At 47.5% G+C, this 18263-nt stretch overlaps 1 long non-coding RNA gene across 2 annotated transcripts in view; it reads left to right on the forward strand.

The window, feature by feature from the left end:
* LOC126537720 (uncharacterized) overlaps nucleotides 1-15125 on the forward strand; it is a 38860-nt gene extending 23735 nt beyond the window's left edge. Inside the window, exons 6-7 of one of the 2 annotated variants that reach the window (XR_011893643.1) lie at nucleotides 4768-4869; nucleotides 14977-15125. This is a non-coding gene — a long non-coding RNA (uncharacterized lncRNA). The remainder of the gene's footprint in view (nucleotides 1-4767; nucleotides 4870-14976) is intronic. The other variant, XR_011893644.1, reaches the window with a different exon arrangement.
* Nucleotides 15126-18263: the final 3138 nt, after the last annotated feature.

The raw sequence follows: 18263 nt of genomic DNA on the forward strand, positions 1-18263 counted from the left end.
CTCAAGTAATTTGTCCGTAATTAATGTGAGCTCTGGGAGTAAAATGTTTTTATAGCAAATCTCGCAGCATTACTATATTTAAGCATGTTAAGTATAACAGATGTATTTTAACTGGTTTGTTACTAAGTTACAGAAAACAATAAGCAAGTTAAAACAAAATATTTGATCCACTGAAAGAATCTGGCTATCACGGCGGAAGTAGTCTACACACGTGTAGTTCGAAGTCCTAGGGATCATGCGAATTGCTCGAATTTGAATGGGCTGAACCGGTAAAATGTGACATTTGTACACGCTTTCCCAAGTATCTATCCCACAGTGAATTCGACTATCTATAAAGGCGAAGTACAATGACCAAATGGTGTGTTCAGAAAAATATGGTCGTGTTTTGCTGAGTGCTCTGATAGCAAATGCAGTCTTGCATTTGAAGTGATGAATGTGGCTATGAATCTTAAGGTTGATACCTATTTGTACAAGTGAAATGCTACAGATTCAGTGATACTGATATGATGTAATCCAACAGGTAAAGATTTAGTGTTAGGTATGTGGCTGTGTGGGGATCTGAAAACAATGTACTTAGTTTGGGTTAAGGTACAATTCATTAGCAGAAAAGCAGCGATACCTTTGTATTAAAACAGTATTTCGTTTCAGAGTTAAAGAAGTAAAACAAGAATCAGATGTTGTTGCAGCAGAGTCATCAGCATGTAAAACGACAAGAATATCTACTTATGGCTTAAGCAAGTCATTAACATAGATCATAAAGAGCAGCGTACCTAAAATAGTGCCCTGAGACACGTATTGCTTAAATGCCTTTATGTGAGAACAGCCCCCACAGCTAAATATTTGTTGCCTGTTCAGTAAATACGACTTTCCAAATTTTAATGGAGGGCCATGATAGACTTACTAAAATAAAAATTATATAAGGGACTAGACATCCAGGATCAATAGCATTTAATAAAACTTCCCAAATAAAAAATGATCAGGCTTGTTGCTCATCCGGATTGAGGGGTGGTTATTATATTCAACTGAGTTTTCTAATTTCTTAAAGCACTCCCAAAAGATCTATAACTTTACTAATGACTTTAGTAATATAATAATAACCGTAATTAAATATGACATGTCTGTCAACCTTCTTAAAACAGGAATTACTTTTGCTTTCTTAGAAAACCTAGGAAGAGCGCCGATCTTGAATATTAAGTTGATGGAGTCGCTTAATGTGTCGCAGGCTAGGTGACTCACTAATTTATGATGACGAGCGAATAAATTATGTAATCTAGGACCAGTGTGCTAAGACAAGCGCACTAAGATCAGTGTACTAAGACCAGAGGGTGCTAAGAATCTCTGTATCCGGACAGGCCGCCAATGGAAACTGACCTTTGCAACGTTTAACACCCAAACCCTTTCGTGTGAGGCTAGCTTAGCAGGACTCTTTGTGGAATTGTCAGACATCGTTTGGGATATCATTGGCATTACTGAGGTTGGAAGAAATGGTGACGCTTTTACATTGCTGAATAACGGGCATGTCCTCTCCTATAGAGGTCTCCTAGATAAGAAGCTATATGGGGTAGGGTTGCTAGTCCATAAGGAAATAGGGGGCAACATTTACAAGATCTACAGCATTAAAAAGAGAGTAGCTGTAGTCGTAATCCAGCTTATAAGAGGTATAGAATAAAGGTAGTACAAGTCTACGCTCCAACATCCAGTCACGATGATGAGGAAGTAGATCAGTTTTATGAAGATGTGAAATTAGCGATGCCAAAAATGCAAACTCAGTATACTATAATAATAGGCGACTTCAATGCAAAAGTGGGGAAAAAGCAGGCTGGGGAGAAAGCAATTGGCAACTACGGCGTCGATTTTAGGAACGCTAGAGGAGAGATGCTGGTAGAATTCGCAGAAAGGAATAAGCTTTGAATAGTGAACACAGTTTTCAAGAAGCGTAGCAACAGAAAGTGGACCTGGAAAATCCCTAATGGTGCAACAAGAAATGAAATTGACTCATGGCAGCAAAGTGCAGGAAGTAGAAGTGATAAGCAGGGTAAAGTGCAGTGATCATAGGTTAGTGAGGGCTAGGATTCACCTCAATTTAAGTGAGAAAGAGCAAATTTCGTCAAGAAGAAACAAGTCAACCTACAGGCAGTCAGGGTAAAAGGAAAAAAATTCAGGCTGGTGCTTGCAAACAAATATGTAGCCTTAGAAGAGAGAGATGATGATGACATAGAGCAATGAATGAAACCGTAACTAGGTTGGCTTTAGAGGCAGCAATTGAAGTGGAAGGCAAGGCACCAAGGCGACCAGTAGGCACGCTCTCCCAAGTAACAAATAACCTGATAAAGAAACGACGAAAAATTAAAGTATCCAACTCAAGAGATAAGAGAGAATTAGCGGAACTGTCAAAACTGATCAGCAAGGCGAAAATAATGGATATTCGAAGCTATAACGTAAGAAAGACTGAAGAAGCCGTAAAAGATGAACGCAGCCTGAAATCAGTGAGAAAGAAACTTGGCATAGGACAAAGCAAGATGTATGCACTAAAATATAAGCAGGGTAGTATCATAATTAATCTCGAAGATATAGCAAAAACAGCGGAAGAATTTTATACTGATCTGTACAGTAAGCACAGGAATCAGGATACCTCAATTACAAACAATAATGAACAGGATACCGAAACTCCTCCTATAACTAGCGGTGAGGCCTGAAGGGTCCTGCAAGACATGAAACGAGGAAGAGTGGCAGGAGAAGATGCAATAAGAGTCGATTTAATCAAAGATGGATGAGACATAATGCTTGGAAAACTGGCGGCTCTTCATACGAAGTGTCTATCGACTGCAAGGGTCCCAGAAACGTTGCAGAATGCAAACATTATACTAATCCACAAAAAGGGAGACGTTAAAGATTTAAAAATTTATAGGCCCATCAGCTTGCTCCCAGTATAATATAAAATATTTGCCAAAATAATATCCAATAGAATAAGGGCAACAATGGACTTTAGTAAACCAAGGGAACAGGCTGGCATCAGGAAGGGATTCTCTACAATGGATCACATCTGTGTCATAAATCAGGCAATCGAGAAATCTGCAGAATACAATCAGCCTGTCTATAAGGTATTTATAGATTACGAAAAGGCATTTGATTCCGTAGAGGTACTCATAGTCATAGAGGCATTACGTAATCGAGGAGTACAGGAAGTGTACTTAAATATCCTGGAAAATATCTATACAGCTTCCACAGATAGCTTAATTCTGCGCAAAAAAAGTAGAAGATACCTATAAATAAAGGTATCAGACAAGGAGAAACAATCTCTCCAATGCTATTCACTGCGTGATTGAAAGAACAATTGAAGCTACTAAACTGGGGAGGCGTAGGATTGAGGATCACCGACGAATATCTCAGCAACCTTCGATTTGCCGATGAGATAGTCCTGTTCAGCAGCACTGGGGACGAGCTACAACAAATGACTGAGTAATTTAGCATAGAGACTGTAAGAGTGGGGCTGAAAAAGAATATGTAGGAGACATCATCATTATCATCATCATCATCATCAGTAGTAGCAGCAGCTGCAGCAGCCTGGCTACGCGCACTGCAGGGCAAAGGTCTCTCCCATACTTCTCCAACGACCCCGGTCATGTTCTAATTGAGGCCATGTTGTCCCTGCAAACTGGAAAGAGCAGCAAGCTAGTATTGCTAGAGCGTTTCCAGTGCAAAGCAGCGCTAGGACTGACCTACATCGAGAAGTAAAGAAAGATTCGAAACGTCCGCATTGTAGCCGACCTTTCCGGCCCACTGAAGAAGAATGATGAGAGCCCGGTCTTTAAAGGCAGCTAATCCGATGATGTCAGGGACGATGGCGATGCTGAATCCATGGAAAGTGAGGTGACGTTGCAAGGGCTTCCCTTTGATGTGGCCGGGCAACATTGTTCTGGCTATAGCACTGGGCTGCGCAGAGGCGCCAGGCACCAAAGGTCTGATGACGCATCAGGCTGTGTTGGTGGCTCGCCAGTGACGCACATCGATACCATCTGCACCGAGAAGCAAAGAAAGATTTGGAGCGGCCGCAATGTAGCCGCTGTTTCCTGCTTTTCGCAAGCCGTGAAGAAAGCTAAGTCTGCACATATGTGAAGGCAGCGAGGGAACCGCCCTGTTCGAGCAGTTATAACGAATGAGCGCGTTGCTAACATGACGTGCGAAGATTCTTTTACAATTTCGCCTTTTCGGTGAGGACTTGGGATTTCCGATTATCAACCTTTAGAGGGCGTCATCGCGATTCGCCCAATATTGGTTTGTTTGTCATGGGCCTAGAGACCGCAGCGATAATATTGGGAAGTAATGCATCTAAGTGAATGATTGGCTGTCATTAAAAAACAAGTACACAGCCTCAGCCATGAATATATCAAGCGTAGCGATTTTGGGTGCTGATATGGTGGCTTTAAGTTCACCCTAATATGAATGTATTAGGTTCGACTGCACATTAGGCGGCCTATATTCGCTCTCTTGTTCAGTCTCGCGTATTTTGACCAATATATGCAGGGATACTAGATTAAACGAAAAGCCAAACAATGTTAAGGATAAAATACTGCATGAATAAGTTAATATACATGCTTTAGTTTTGTCAATTTATGCCATTTATGATTTCGATTTTTTCGCGGTCGATATGAACGTGCTCTGTCCATCCTAACTATGCGCAACAACACCGCAGGTTGAATTGTTCGTATTCTACAGTTGCACTGCAATTTCAATGATAAGATGGTTGTTCATTTTTGCTTACTTTAGAGAGCAAATGAGCGTCCGCAGCTAGGATGCACATATCTTTGCTTCAATAAGACTCAAAACAGGGTAGAGTTTGGCTATCACAAAGAAGGAACCCGTTGTATGGTAAGTTGACTTTCCGTTTATTACTGCAAAAAAAGCTAAATAAGCGATAATGGTCGGCATTGGTACATTCATACAATTCATTTCTGATTCTATTTGCTCACATTTATTTGGCCGCGTATAGTTAAGGCCAAACAAAATGCTTCAGTTCATGTATTCGAGTTAAGACTGCAGTGCGTTGACGTCTTCAGGCCTGTTGTCACGAGTTCACAACATGACACATTATAGCTCATAAATCCAAACGGAACATTTATCCGAGAGAAATCCACATTTTGACGTCGTGTGGGGTTATGCATCAAAAATGCTTTAGCGTATCGTCATCTATGACTCAGAAAATAACGCTTTGGGCATGGTGATGGTGGCAAGAGCCGTGCCCAACGGTGGCCATAGATAAAAGGCGTAAGCTGGTATTTTCGAAAACGCAGACACAACCATTAGATTACTAAAATGCTGTTGGATATATACATACATACACACATGTATAACATACATACATGTATAATATATATATATATATATATATATATATACACGAGAGAAGAAAGGGAGCAAGCGATCGAAGGGGCAGCATGTGTGTATAGTCAGCTCCTGACCAACAGTTTGCAATATAGTGCACGCGGTTTAAATCATGGAACCGGGATCTCAAACATGAGCGACGTAAGGCTAACGCATTTCTCTTGCCTTTTACGGTAAATCGTCGCTGATTTTTTATTCTTTAGAAATCGCCTAGCTGGTTAAAGGTCAGCACTTGATAAATACGGAAAAGATTAGAAGTTTTGCCCGTATTGTTTCACGCAAGGGTAGAAATGTCAGAAAAAGCTCCTCGTTTTCCGTATATATGTGCCAAGGACCAGGCACTGCCAATATCAATCCGCAACGTGTTGCTATGTCATGTGCCTTGTGGCATGAGAAGCGCGGATTTGTTCTCTCGTGTGGATGCGCTTTTTAAAAAAGGACACTGTACAATTATACTTTCAGACAGGCCCTGTTCGCTGGAATAAAAGGAATGTCACTACAGTGTGACCGTCACTGAAGTTTAGCTAGCTCCTGAATACCCTTGCCTGATACTGTATATAACTGCGCCTTCATAAACGTGGGACCTGTTTTCACGACAAGGGTATTGCAAGAAAGCTAATGACTAGGAAATGAAATTTCGAGGATCTGCGACTCTTGATTACAGCTTTAAAGCTGTGCCTGTGTTTCTTGCATATTCAGTAAAGCTGCTGCCAGTTGCAGACTCGAGAAATATTAGAAACGCGGGAGCAATAGCTCGCAGGATGTATTTTAGATAAGCGAGACTACAAGCACCATCCTTATTGAGATCAGTCCATTCCGCTTTTAGTTGAGCATACATAAAATTGCCTTTCATCAGCAAGAATTACTCAGTAATTACTCAGTAGACTAGAACGTTTTTGATGCCGCAAATTTTTCTATTACTGTTCAAAGCAAAGCTCATATATGCATATTGTCACGTGGTGGTGACGTTGAAGAACAGAGTAGCAAATGCTGTGAAAGACAAAACTAACTTTTATTGGGCGAACATGTGCCCACAAAAGCAGGTTACACTTATAGCACAACGACAGCGGCGAACACGGTCGGCGATCGTCGAAAATCTGATCAGCGGGTCAAGTACGTCGGCTTTTATACAGCAGTGATCGAATGTTCCAGATTAATCGTTGGGACCCGCATGCCTTCCACAAAGTTCTACAACATTCGAGTCACGCGATGAAATCAGATAACACAAGGTTCGGCGACAACAGACAGCGGATAGAAGCATCGATAACTTTCCAGAAACTTCGGATACATGTAGACGCGTCCCGCGCTGTGCGATAACATTTGTTGGGCGGCGAAACGTGCTCGCCCGTTAAATATAAGTACACGTGTCAATACGCCCCTCTTGAAAAGCATCGACCCGATGCTGCAAACAAACGAAAGTAATAAAAGAAAAGCACTCCTAGCAAAGAAAACAACAAAATAAGGAAGTTCGTTAGCGTCCGTAAATAGGTTTAAGACGCACCACGCGGACCACTTCAGATCGTGCGCGGCGTCGCTGTGAATGCGAAATGCCGTCTCGCACGACCTCACAGTCCAGTGCGCCAATACGTCGGATGACCTTGTAGGGTCCGAAATATCGTCGCAGTAGTTTTTCACTGAGTCCTCGTCGGCGTATCGGGGTCCACACCCAAACACGGTCGCCGGGCTGGTACTGGACGAAGCGTCGTCGGAGATTGTAGTGTCGGCTGTCGGTCCTCTGCTGGTTCTTGATCCGCAGGCGGGCGAGCTGTCGGGCTTCTTCGGCACGCTGGAGGTAGGTAGCGACATCAAAGTTCTCCTCGTCAGTGACGTGCGGCAGCATGGCGTCGAGCGTCGTCGTCGGGTTCTTGCCGTACACCAGCTTGAATGGCGTGATCTGTGATGTTTCTTGCACCGCCGTGTTGTAAGCGAATGTTACGTACGGCAGGACGGCATCCCAGGTCTTGTGTTCGACGTCGACGTACATCGCTAGCATGTCGGCGAGGGTCTTATTCAGCCGCTTCGTAAGACCATTCGTCTGCGGGTGGTAGGCCGTTGTCCTCCTGTGCCTTGTCTGACTGTATTTCAGAATGGCTTGGGTGAGCTCCTCTGTAAAGGCCGTTCCTCGGTCGGTGATGAGGACTTCTGGGGCGCCATGTCGCAGCAGGATGTTTTCGACAAAGAATTTCGCCACTTCGGCTGCGCTACCTTTCGGCAGTGCTTTTGTTTCAGCGAAGCGGGTGAGGTAGTCCGTCGCCACGACGATCCACTTATTTCCGGTTATTGACGTCGGAAAGGGTCCCAGCAAGTCCATTCCGATCTGCTGGAATGGTCGGCAAGGAGGCTCGATTGGTTGTAGTAAGTCTCGGCATGTTCTGACATAACGGGCGACGTCGGCGGTCAGGCGCGGCCAGTAATACTTTTCTTGTATCCTCGATAGTGTCCGGGAAAATCCGAGGTGTCCAGTGGTCGGATTGTCATGTAGGGCGTGCAATACTTCTGGACGAAGTCCTGACGGGACAACAAGGAGGTAATTGGCGCGGACTGGTGAGAAGTTCTTCTTCACGAGTAGATTGTTTTGAAGCGTGAAGGAAGATAATCCGCGCTTAAATGCCCTGGGGACAACGTCGGTGCGCCCTTCCAAATATTCGACGAGGCCTTTTAGCTCCGGATCTGCCCGTTGCTGTTCAGCGAAGTCTTCCGCGCTTATCATTCCAAGGAAGGCGTCGTCATTCTCGTAATCTTGCGGTGGTGGGTCGATGGGTGCGCGTGATAGGCAATCGGCATCGGAGTGTTTTCGTCCGGACTTGTAGCTTACAGTGATGTCGTATTCTTGTAGTCTGAGGCTCCACCGCGCCAGTCGTCCTGAAGGATCCTTTATATTCGCTAGCCAACACAACGCGTGATGGTCACTGACGACTTTGAATGGCCTGCCATAAAGATAAGGGCGAAATTTAGCTGTAGCCCAAACGATGGCGAGGCATTCCTTTTCGGTCGTAGAATAGTTGCCTTCCGCTTTTGACAGCGACCGGCTAGCGTAAGCTATCACCTGTTCGACTCCGTTTCTTCTCTGGACTAGAACGGCACCGAGGCCTAGGCTACTGGCATCAGTATGGATTTCAGTATCGGCGTACTCGTCAAAGTGCGCAAGTACCGGCGGCGACTGCATGCGTCGTTTGAGTTCTTCAAAGGCGTCGGCCTGCGGTGTTTCCCACTTGAAGCCAACATCACATTTAGTTAGACGTGTCAAAGGCTCGGCGATGCGTGAAAAGTTCTTGACAAAGCGCCTGTAGTAGGCACACATGCCAAGGAATCTACGCACTGCCTTCTTGTTGATGGGTTGCGGGAACAGTGTGATAGCGGCTATCTTTTGCGGGTCTGGACGGACACCAGATTTGCTGATTACGTGGCCTAGGAACAGAAGCTCATCGTAAGCGAAGCGGCATTTTTCCGGCTTCAGAGTAAGCCCTGACGACTTGATGGCCTTTAGTACTGTCGCAAGCCACCTGAGGAGATCGTCGAAATTTCCAGCGAAGACGACGACGTCATCCAACTAAACGAGACAGGTCTGCCACTTCCATCCTGCTAACACCGTGTCCATGACGCGCTGGAACGTTGCAGGCACCGAGCACAGCCCGAATGGCATAACCTTGAACTCGTAGAGGCCGTCTGGGGTGATGAAGGCCGTCTTTTCACGATCTCTTTCGTCGACTTCTATTTGCCAATAGCCAGACTTGAGGTCCATCGACGAGAAGTATTTAGCGTTGCAGAGCCGATCCAATGCGTCGCCTATTCGTGGGAGGGGGTATACGTCCTTCTTCGTGATCTTGTTCAGACGACGATAATCGACGCAGAAACGTAGGGTTCCGTCCTTTTTCTTTACCAGGACAACAGGGGATGCCCACGGGCTTTTCGACGACTGGATGATGTCGTTGCACAGCATTTCGTCGACTTGTTCTCTTATAGCTGCACGTTCTCGCGGCGAAACTCGGTAAGGGCTCTGGCGGAGTGGTCGACCGCACTCCTCGGTGATTATGCGATGCTTGGCGACTGGTGTTTGTCGAATCCTCGATGACGTCGAAAAGCAGCCTTTTTATCGTCGAAGCAGACTTCTGAGCTGCTGTTGCCTAATCACGCGGAGACTTGGATTAGTGTCGTAGTCTGGTTCGGGAACCATCGTCGTCCAGGTAGATGCGGCGGAATCCGAGACGACAAACGCATTACTGCTTTCCAGAATTTCCTCGATGTACGCGATCGTCGTGCCCTTGTTGATGTGCTTGAACTCTTGGCAGAAGTTTGTCAGCAACACTTCAGTTTTCCCTCCATGCAGTCGAGCGATCCCTCTTGCGACGCAAACTTCACGGTCTAGCAGTAGACGTTGGTCGCCTTCGATGACGCCTTCTACGTCAGCGGGTGTTTCGGTGCCGACCGAAATAACAATGCTCGAGCGAGGCGGGATGCTCACTTGATCTTCGAGAACACTCAAGGCGTGGTGACTGCGAAAGCTCTCCGGCGGTATCGCTTGATCTTCCGACAGCGTTATCGATTTTGACTTCAGGTCTATGATTGCGCCGTGATGGTTCAGGAAGTCCATGCCGAGAATGACGTCTCGTGAACACTGTTGGAGGATAACGAAGGTGGCAGGGTAAGTCCGGTCATGAACGGTTATTCTTGCCGTGCAGATTCCAGTCGGCGTGATGAGGTGTCCTCCAGCGGTCCGAATTTGGGGGCCCTCCCATGCAGTCTTAACCTTCTTCAACTGGGCGGCGATGTGTCCACTCATTACGGAGTAATCGGCCCCTGTGTCGACTAAGGCAGTGACTGCGTGGCCGTCGAGAAGTACGTCGAGGTCGGTGGTTCTTTGTCTGGCGTTGCAGTTGGGTCTTGGCGTCGGATCACGGCTACGTCGTGTTAAACTGAAGCTGGAACGTCGCATCGTCAAGCAGTCTTTCGTCGGTGTAGTCTTGGCTTCCTGACTTCGTCGGGACGGCGGCGTGTCGTCATTAGGTCGTCGAGATGGTTTCTTTGTCGTCTTCGTCAGCGGCGGAGGATCCTCGTCAGTTCTACGAACAGCAACCGCACCTCCATCGGTTGCTGGTTTTAGTTTTCCGGATATGGGCTCGCTGACCGGACCCGGGCTGGGCCAGTGTATGGTCGGCGCTGCGGCGACAGGTAGCGGCCTGGTGGTGGCGAACGCGACGGTCGTCGAGAGCTCCACTGAGTAGCGGCGAGGTAGTCGGCGATATCGCGAGGGCGTTCACCTTGCTGCGGGCGCGGAGCGTTGACGGCGACACCTCGCAGTCCCATCTCCCGGTATGGGCATCGGCGATACACATGGCCGGCTTCTCCGCAGTGATAGCAGAGCGGGCGGTGGTCGGGGCTCGCCAAATGTCCGTCTTCCTCGCGTAGGTGCGCTGGGCGACGGGGGGGGGGGGGGGGGGCGTGCTGGCGGCGGCGGCGGACGACGGAATTGCGTCGTTGCAGGGCCCTGGCGTGGTCGCTGAGGGGGACCTTGACGGCGTGCGACGGCGGCGTTTGTCATCGCTTCTGGCTGGGGCTGCGGTAATTGTGGTTGCAGCTCGGGAACTCCAAGCGATTGCTGCACCTCTTCTTTCACGATGTCGGCGATCGAAGGCACTTGGGGCTGCGACGAAGGTAGGACCTTGCGTAGTTCTTCGCGCACAGTGGCCCTGATGGTCTCCTGAAGGTCGCCGGAATCCAGTCCTTGGATGGCGTACTGCGGCGTGAGCCCCTGGCGGTTATATTGCCGGGTGCGCATCTCCAGAGTTTTCTCGATCGTCGATGCCTCTGCAGAAAACTCAGCTACGGTCTTCGGCGGGTTACGAATAAGTCCTGCGAAAAGTTCTTGCTTGACGGCCCGCATCAGGAAGCGGACTTTTTTCTCCTCTGACATTTCCGGGTCAGCGTGCCGGAAAAGACGGGCCATCTCCTCCGTGAAGATCGCGATCGTCTCGTTTGGCAGCTACACTCTGGTTTCTAGTAGTGCTTGGGCACGATCTTTTCGCACGACGCTTGCAAACGTTTGCAAGAAGCCGCTTTGGAACAGGTCCCACGTCGTTAAGGTGGCTTCTCGATTCTCGAACCAGGTCCTGGCGGCGTCTTTCAGTGCGAAATAGACATGCCGCAGCTTGTCGTCGCTGTCCCAACTGTTAAACGTACCGACCTTCTCATACGTCTCAAGCCAGGTTTCCGGGTCCTCGAATGTTGATCCGCGGAACGTCGGAGGTTCCCTGGGCTACTGCAGCACGATGGGGGACGCTGGGGCTGCCATTGGGGTTGCCTTGTCCACAATCTTCTTGGTCTTCTCAGGTAGAAGTCCGTGCTCCAGGGGCAGCTGTTGAAGACGGCGGCTTGGTCGATGCTCCGGGACTACGTTGGTGTTCTCTTTGCGGTCCGGGCTTGGATCACGGCTTGTCGGGGGCGTCCGGTACATGAACGAAAAGCACTTCCACCAGATGTCACGTGGTGGTGACGTTGAAGAACACAGTAGCAAATACTGTGAAAGACAAAACTAACTTTTATTGGACCCGCCGTGGTTGCTCAGTGGCTATGGTGTTGGGCTGCTGAGCACTAGGTCGCGGGATCGAATCCCGGCCACGGCGGCCGCATTTCGATGGGGGCGAAATGCGAAAGCACCCGTGTACTTAGATTTAGGTGCACGTTAAAGAACCCCAGGTGGTCGAAATTTCCGGAGTCTCCCACTACGGCGTGCCTCATAATCAGAAAGTGGTTTTGGCACGTAAAACCCAACAATTTTTTAACTTTTATTGGGCGAACCTGTGCCCACAAAAGCAGGCTACACTTATAGCCCAACGATAGCGGCGAACACGGTCGGCGATCGTCGAAAATCTGATCAGCGGGTCAAGTGCGTCGGCTTTTATACAGCAGTGATCGAATGTTCCATATTAATTGTTGGGACCCGCACGCCTTCCACAAAGTTCTACACCATTCGCGTTACGCGATGAAATCAGGTAACACAAGGTTCGGCGACAACAGACAGCCGGGTAGAAGCATCGATAACTTTCCAGAAACGTCGGATACATGCAGACGCGTCCCGCGCTATGCGATAACATTTGTTAGGCTTCGAAACGTGCTCGCCCGTTAAATATAAGTACACGTGTCAATATCAATTTTGCAAGTAGACATAATTCCTACTTCGGAATCACGTATGATGAATTTGTGTTTATTTTCATTTTATCATAGCTCAACCTATCATGCTAGGTGCTACGACATCACTTCCGATTTGGACCGTGACTTCTCCCGCGGCCACCGGTGCCCCTGTAGACGTCTCTGCTCGTGCTGTCAAGAACTCATAGGTGCTCAGCACACAGAAATTATCAGGCTCCGCCAGTGTTTTCGCGCCTCATTCGACTATGGCCAACCATCCTTGGGTCGAGAGTCCACAGTTGTTAACCGTATCGACACCGGTCAACAAAAACACCACTGCGTCAGCGTCCGTACCATGTGTTGGCCGCTGAACGCCGGATCATCGACCAGCAGGTTGATTACATACTTTAGCGTGGCATCATCCGGGCATCTAACAGTTCCTGGGCATTCCAGAGGTCGTCGTTAAAAAAATAATGGTTCCTTAAGGTTCTGCCTCGGCTATCGTCGCCCTAGGCAAATAACGCCTCCAGCACTGCGATAGTTCGATCCCTCTGCTCCAACTGAGATCCACAATGTACTAGCGGTGTTAGGCTTGGCGCTGTTCTTGCACAATGCAAAGATGGTTTCAAAGAGTACGTCATCACGTATGCCAGCCGCAGCATTACCAAAGGCGAAGCGAACTAAACGGTTACTGAGAAAAAATTTCCTGCCATTTGTAGGCCATCAAAACTTTTGTCCTTATGTGTATGGGCGTCCATTTGACATCGTCACCGACCATCATGCCCTATGCTGGTTAGCTTCACGAAAATATCCATCTTGTCGGTTCGCTCGTTGGGCATCGCGCCTACAAGGATACGACGTCTATGTTGTTTATCACTAAGGCCAAAACCATTCAGACGCGGACCCTCAATCCTAGTCACTTCTACCTTCTGTTCCAGTCCACTCGTCTATATCCACCTGCGGTGCATTCACCCTCAACACTTCCCGCATGCCATCAGAGTAGCGCAATGACCCATGGATTCCTTCGCTTCTAGGCTCCCTGTCTAGCCCATCGCCAGCGCGATCTGTCGAACGCTCCTTCGCCAAGCTGCGCACTTCGTCATTCGCGATAACTTGCCGTATTGGCAAAACTACAACTCCAGCATCCACAAGTCGTTGCCTGTTATTCTCCGACAGCTCTGCTGGGGCAACGCTGGGGCAACGCTGGTCTATTGAAGACATAAGCTGGCCTTCAGCTGCTGTACTACTTACACCGTACGTGCCGTTTCGTTCAGCAATTTCTTCGGTCAAGCTTCATGTATTAATCACGCTAGACGCCACCTCAGCATACAGCCGACCCCTTGCAACATTTTCCGTGCCACACACGAACGTTCGACTGCGCGGTCGGCATTCAGCTATACGGTCCGCTTCCCAACACTCCAAGACTCCACCGCGGGATTATTGTTGCTGTCGACCACCTCACGTTGTATGCTGAAACTTCAGCCCTATCATCTGCCACAGTGGAAGACGTCTTCGGTTTTATCCTTGAAAACCTGATTTTACGCCATGGAGCAGCTCAATAAATACTGAGCTAGAGCAGTCACGTTTTCCTCTCCGACGTCATTTCAGCATTCCTATACAAGTGTCGCACCCTTCACCGCACTGCCACGGCATTTCATCCTCAAACTGCTGGGATGACAGAGCGTTTTAAGTGACCCTAGTCGACTTGTTGGGCAGGTATGGTTCATATGACCATCCGAATTGGATTCGCAATCTGCCCCCCCCCCCCCCCCCCCCCCCGTCGTCATCTACGCTTACAATACTGCCGCGCAAAGCACCACAGGGTTCTTTTTGTCCTTTACGGACACGAAACTTCATGCAATATGAACACGATTCTATTATACCGGCCAGATGCTTGGGAATCGTCGACAGTTTCCGAGCGGCTCCATATGCCGAAGAATGTCGCCAGCTTGCTTGTTCCTTTACATCGCAGGACCAGAGGCACCAAAAGCATCGCCACGATGCACCTACAACGGCTAGGTGCTTAAAATTATTTTGCGTAAAGCTTTAGAACGAACGCAAATCCGTAACTTTAAGAATATTTCGGAAGAGTTGGCAGGCATGTTTCTAATACTATTTTTGCAGCCATTGACTGTGATCTAAATAGCAATATTGATTGGAAGCCGTATATTAGTGAAGAGCTGAACTGCTGCGGACAAATATTTCTTTAAGCATTCTTGCGATTTCACTGCATGAATACACCGCAAGATCTCAAAGACGTTCATGGCCTCATAAAAGCGGTACGATCTGCGCATATCTTCATTCTAAATTCACATGCGTTGTAACTTACAGTTAGTGCGTGTCTTTTGTCAATATGCTTGTCCCTACTAAGGTGTGCGCTTGTTAAACATGCATGATTGATCCAAAGTACCAGGCACAACATTTTATTAAAACGCGTGATTGCAGCTGGCATGTTTGCATATTTTGCAGCACTATAACAACGAATCAACGATCGAGACAACCTGCAAAAAACACGGAACTGAAATACTTTGCCGAGAAAAGGTGGAGAATGCTCCAGGGTGTTAACTCAAGAACCAGGTACCTCTTCATTTTGTAAGAAATAAATGTAGCTCACAACATCGAACGCTCTCCTGTAATGTTGCACATTTGGCCTCACTTATGTGAAGTCCAGGAAGACATTGAAAAAATAAACTGTTTATTTGATGTCTATAACTATTAAAAAGTGACATCAAATTTGCATACTCAACATGAGTCATACGATTCCAGATGTTCTGTTCGAACAAGCTGCAGTAGCTTGTATCTGTGTTTAGATTTCGTTTCCTTCTCCATGCATGCTGGAGTGCGTGATTACAGTATTCAACCTTATTTAAGGCAAGAAGCATTTCTAAACAAAACTTACCCTGTCTGCGGTATATATCTAACCTCTTTCACTTACCAATTACCAAAGTAGTCTACTAGATTGGGCCAAGACCCGCCGTTGTTGCTTAGTGGCTATGGCATTGTGCTGCTAAGCACGAGGTCGCAGGATCCAATCACGGCCACGGCGGCCGCATTTCAGTGGGGGTGATATGAGAAAACACCCGTGTACTTAGATTTAGGTGCACGTTAACCGTGTAATACCCAGAAGTTGTTGCAATGAAAAAGAAAATTATACGTAAATTCACGTATAAAACGTCTCAGAAATCACAACCAAATCACAACCAATAAGCCCAGGAGGTACAAATTCGCGAAATCCCCGGCTACGGTGTGCCTCATGATCAGAAAGTTGTTTTGGTACGTAAAACCTCATAATTAAGTTAGATTGGGCAACTCAGTGTGTGCTGTCTGCGAACTCGCCGAGCAAACAATGTGAGTAATTAGCTATGTGTTCGAATAGGCAACTTGCTCCCGGTAACGGCCTGCTCTATGGACATAGTTGTTGACGGAGAGCGCGATAATGGTGAACGGCCCGATGTCGGAGCCATCCCCGACCGTGGCGATCCATGGCCCTCAACTGTGTTCTGTCGGGAAGGGTTCAACCAGGAGTGGCTCTGCCAGAAAGAGACATTCCTTTCCATCACCTTTAATCCGCTCAACTTGATGCGTCCGCGCCGGAGACGGTGTCAGTGTGCTTCTCAGTCCCCTCCCCTGTTCGTGCCGAGTGATGCGCGTTAGGAGATAGGCTAGCGTTCTCCAGATTGGTGAGACCTGATGTCATCCCTCTTCTGACGCCGGATTGCGGGAATACGACTGCACAATAACAACGGAGAGATTAAAAGGGGTACGGATGATTGGTGAGGAGATGGACTGCCGGAACTTGTTCACGAACTTGTGTATTTCTTCCAAAACTCATGTGCCTAATGTAATATAAACGCCTGTGTTTTAAACATCTTGCATATCCAACCCAGCACAACGTTTCCTTACTCCTCCACGCTGAAAGGATGCCCCACATCTTAGGCCTCCCGGTCGCAACACTGATTATGTGCCACTGGGCTTGTTCCCAAACTCGGCACTGCAAGTGTGAGACCGGTATGTGGCCATTCTTGGCGAATTCCGCGGACTAGACAGAGCCCCGTTCGCGGCAGGCACCTCGACATCTGGGGTGTCCACCTGACGGAGGGCCATAACGACTAGACCACAGTCAGGACACTATGTATACTATGGAGTATCAGTTGCGGTGCAGTGATTCCAGCAAGAAATACGCTGTCGTGTCATCGATTCGTATAGTTGTGGGAAGCGAGATTGCCACGTCGTAGACATGCGCGGGCAATACGGCGTGTCGCTATATTTATTTATAGTTATTCGCACTAATGTCAACATTCACAGTGACCTGGGGCCTGCAGAAATGTTTTTATGGGGAAGATGTCGCTGGCCCATTTGATAAATAAAGCTTATTACTCCTATTCACACAAGTATTAAATAAGAGCACGCTTTTACTCAACGCACTGGCGTTCCTTATGAATACTTCCTGCGCGTAAGCGTACCACCATAAGGATCATCACCAAGACAGTTATGAAGCATCGAAATCATTATTTCTTCAATGTTTACGGGAATAGATGCTATTCGGTAAACTGAAAGGCTACTTTTCTGTAGTTTTGAAGTTAGAGACAGAAAATGTTTTTTAGAATATCGGTGATCGAGCGATTTATTTATTTTATTTAGTTAGTTATACACCCTAAAAACCCTAGAGGGCGGTATGGCAAGCAACAACCATTTCACGTGTTATAGGTCATAGACAACATAACAGAAGTGCGCCCCATAATCAATACAAGCATAAAGTTGTACTAAAGATAGCCACTTCAGCATTTATACAATGCATGACAGATTCAAAAAGATGCAGAATTATGTAAGTTTGGTAAAGATAGAAGAAAAAATAGCGTCAGTTACGATACTCCCTAAAGGGAAATTTGAGCGCAGCTGTCTACGTGTTTTCATTTCGCGATATATTCGATGGCCCAGAAAATATGTCTTGTGCTGTACATTGCAAAAGGAGCGTAGTGTGGTGCGACTGCCTCGCTGATTAGATCACGATACGCAGAGCGTGGGTGACGCCTGGAGCGATTCACAGCGGTCACTGCTCATGCAGCGCTGTGGTTATATATATGGTATTGGTGGCGTGATCGGTGAACAGACAAGGCGCTATACTCTGGCGCCATCAAGCTTTCGCCGTGCCCTCTTCCTCCGTTTCCGCCTCATGTTTCCGCTGCGTCTACCTCTTCCGCCTTCCTCCTCATGTCTCTTCGCTATCGCCGTCTTTCATTCATGCCTCGCTTCGCTCTTTCATGCTTCGCTGTGCTAGTTCGCTTGGTTTCTAGGACGCCGAGGGACGACGCTGACGCTTGCCGCGGGAAGGGGCGCCTAAGGTCTCGGCTGTTTAAGCTAGTTGAAAGCAAAATTATTATTTTTTTAAGTAAACTGAGCAGTGGAAGATAATTAGCTACATTAAAAAGAATGATTGGTCAAGCAGTTATCGTCTGAAAAATCATTGCCGCTTTTGAAATAGGTTAGCTATATGTTTATTGTGATAGTAAATATATGAACACAACAGGCGACTTTGCGCCCACGTCGGCGGCATGGCAGTCGCCGTATAATTACAAGTGCGATAACATCGCGGCCGCGTGCCGTACGCTTTGAGTCCGAGTGAAAGCGTGCGAGTGTGAGCCCAGAATCATGGCTGCTCAAATTCACGCGCACAAGATAAGAATGTTGGAAGCATGGAAGCGCGCCGTCTTTCATACCTCGCAAAAGCGCTGGGGTGGGGAGGCGGGGGGGGGGGG

Source organism: Dermacentor andersoni, chromosome 4 (genome assembly GCF_023375885.2).
Source record: "Dermacentor andersoni chromosome 4, qqDerAnde1_hic_scaffold, whole genome shotgun sequence".
In the NCBI taxonomy this organism is placed as follows: Eukaryota; Metazoa; Arthropoda; class Arachnida; order Ixodida; family Ixodidae; genus Dermacentor; species Dermacentor andersoni.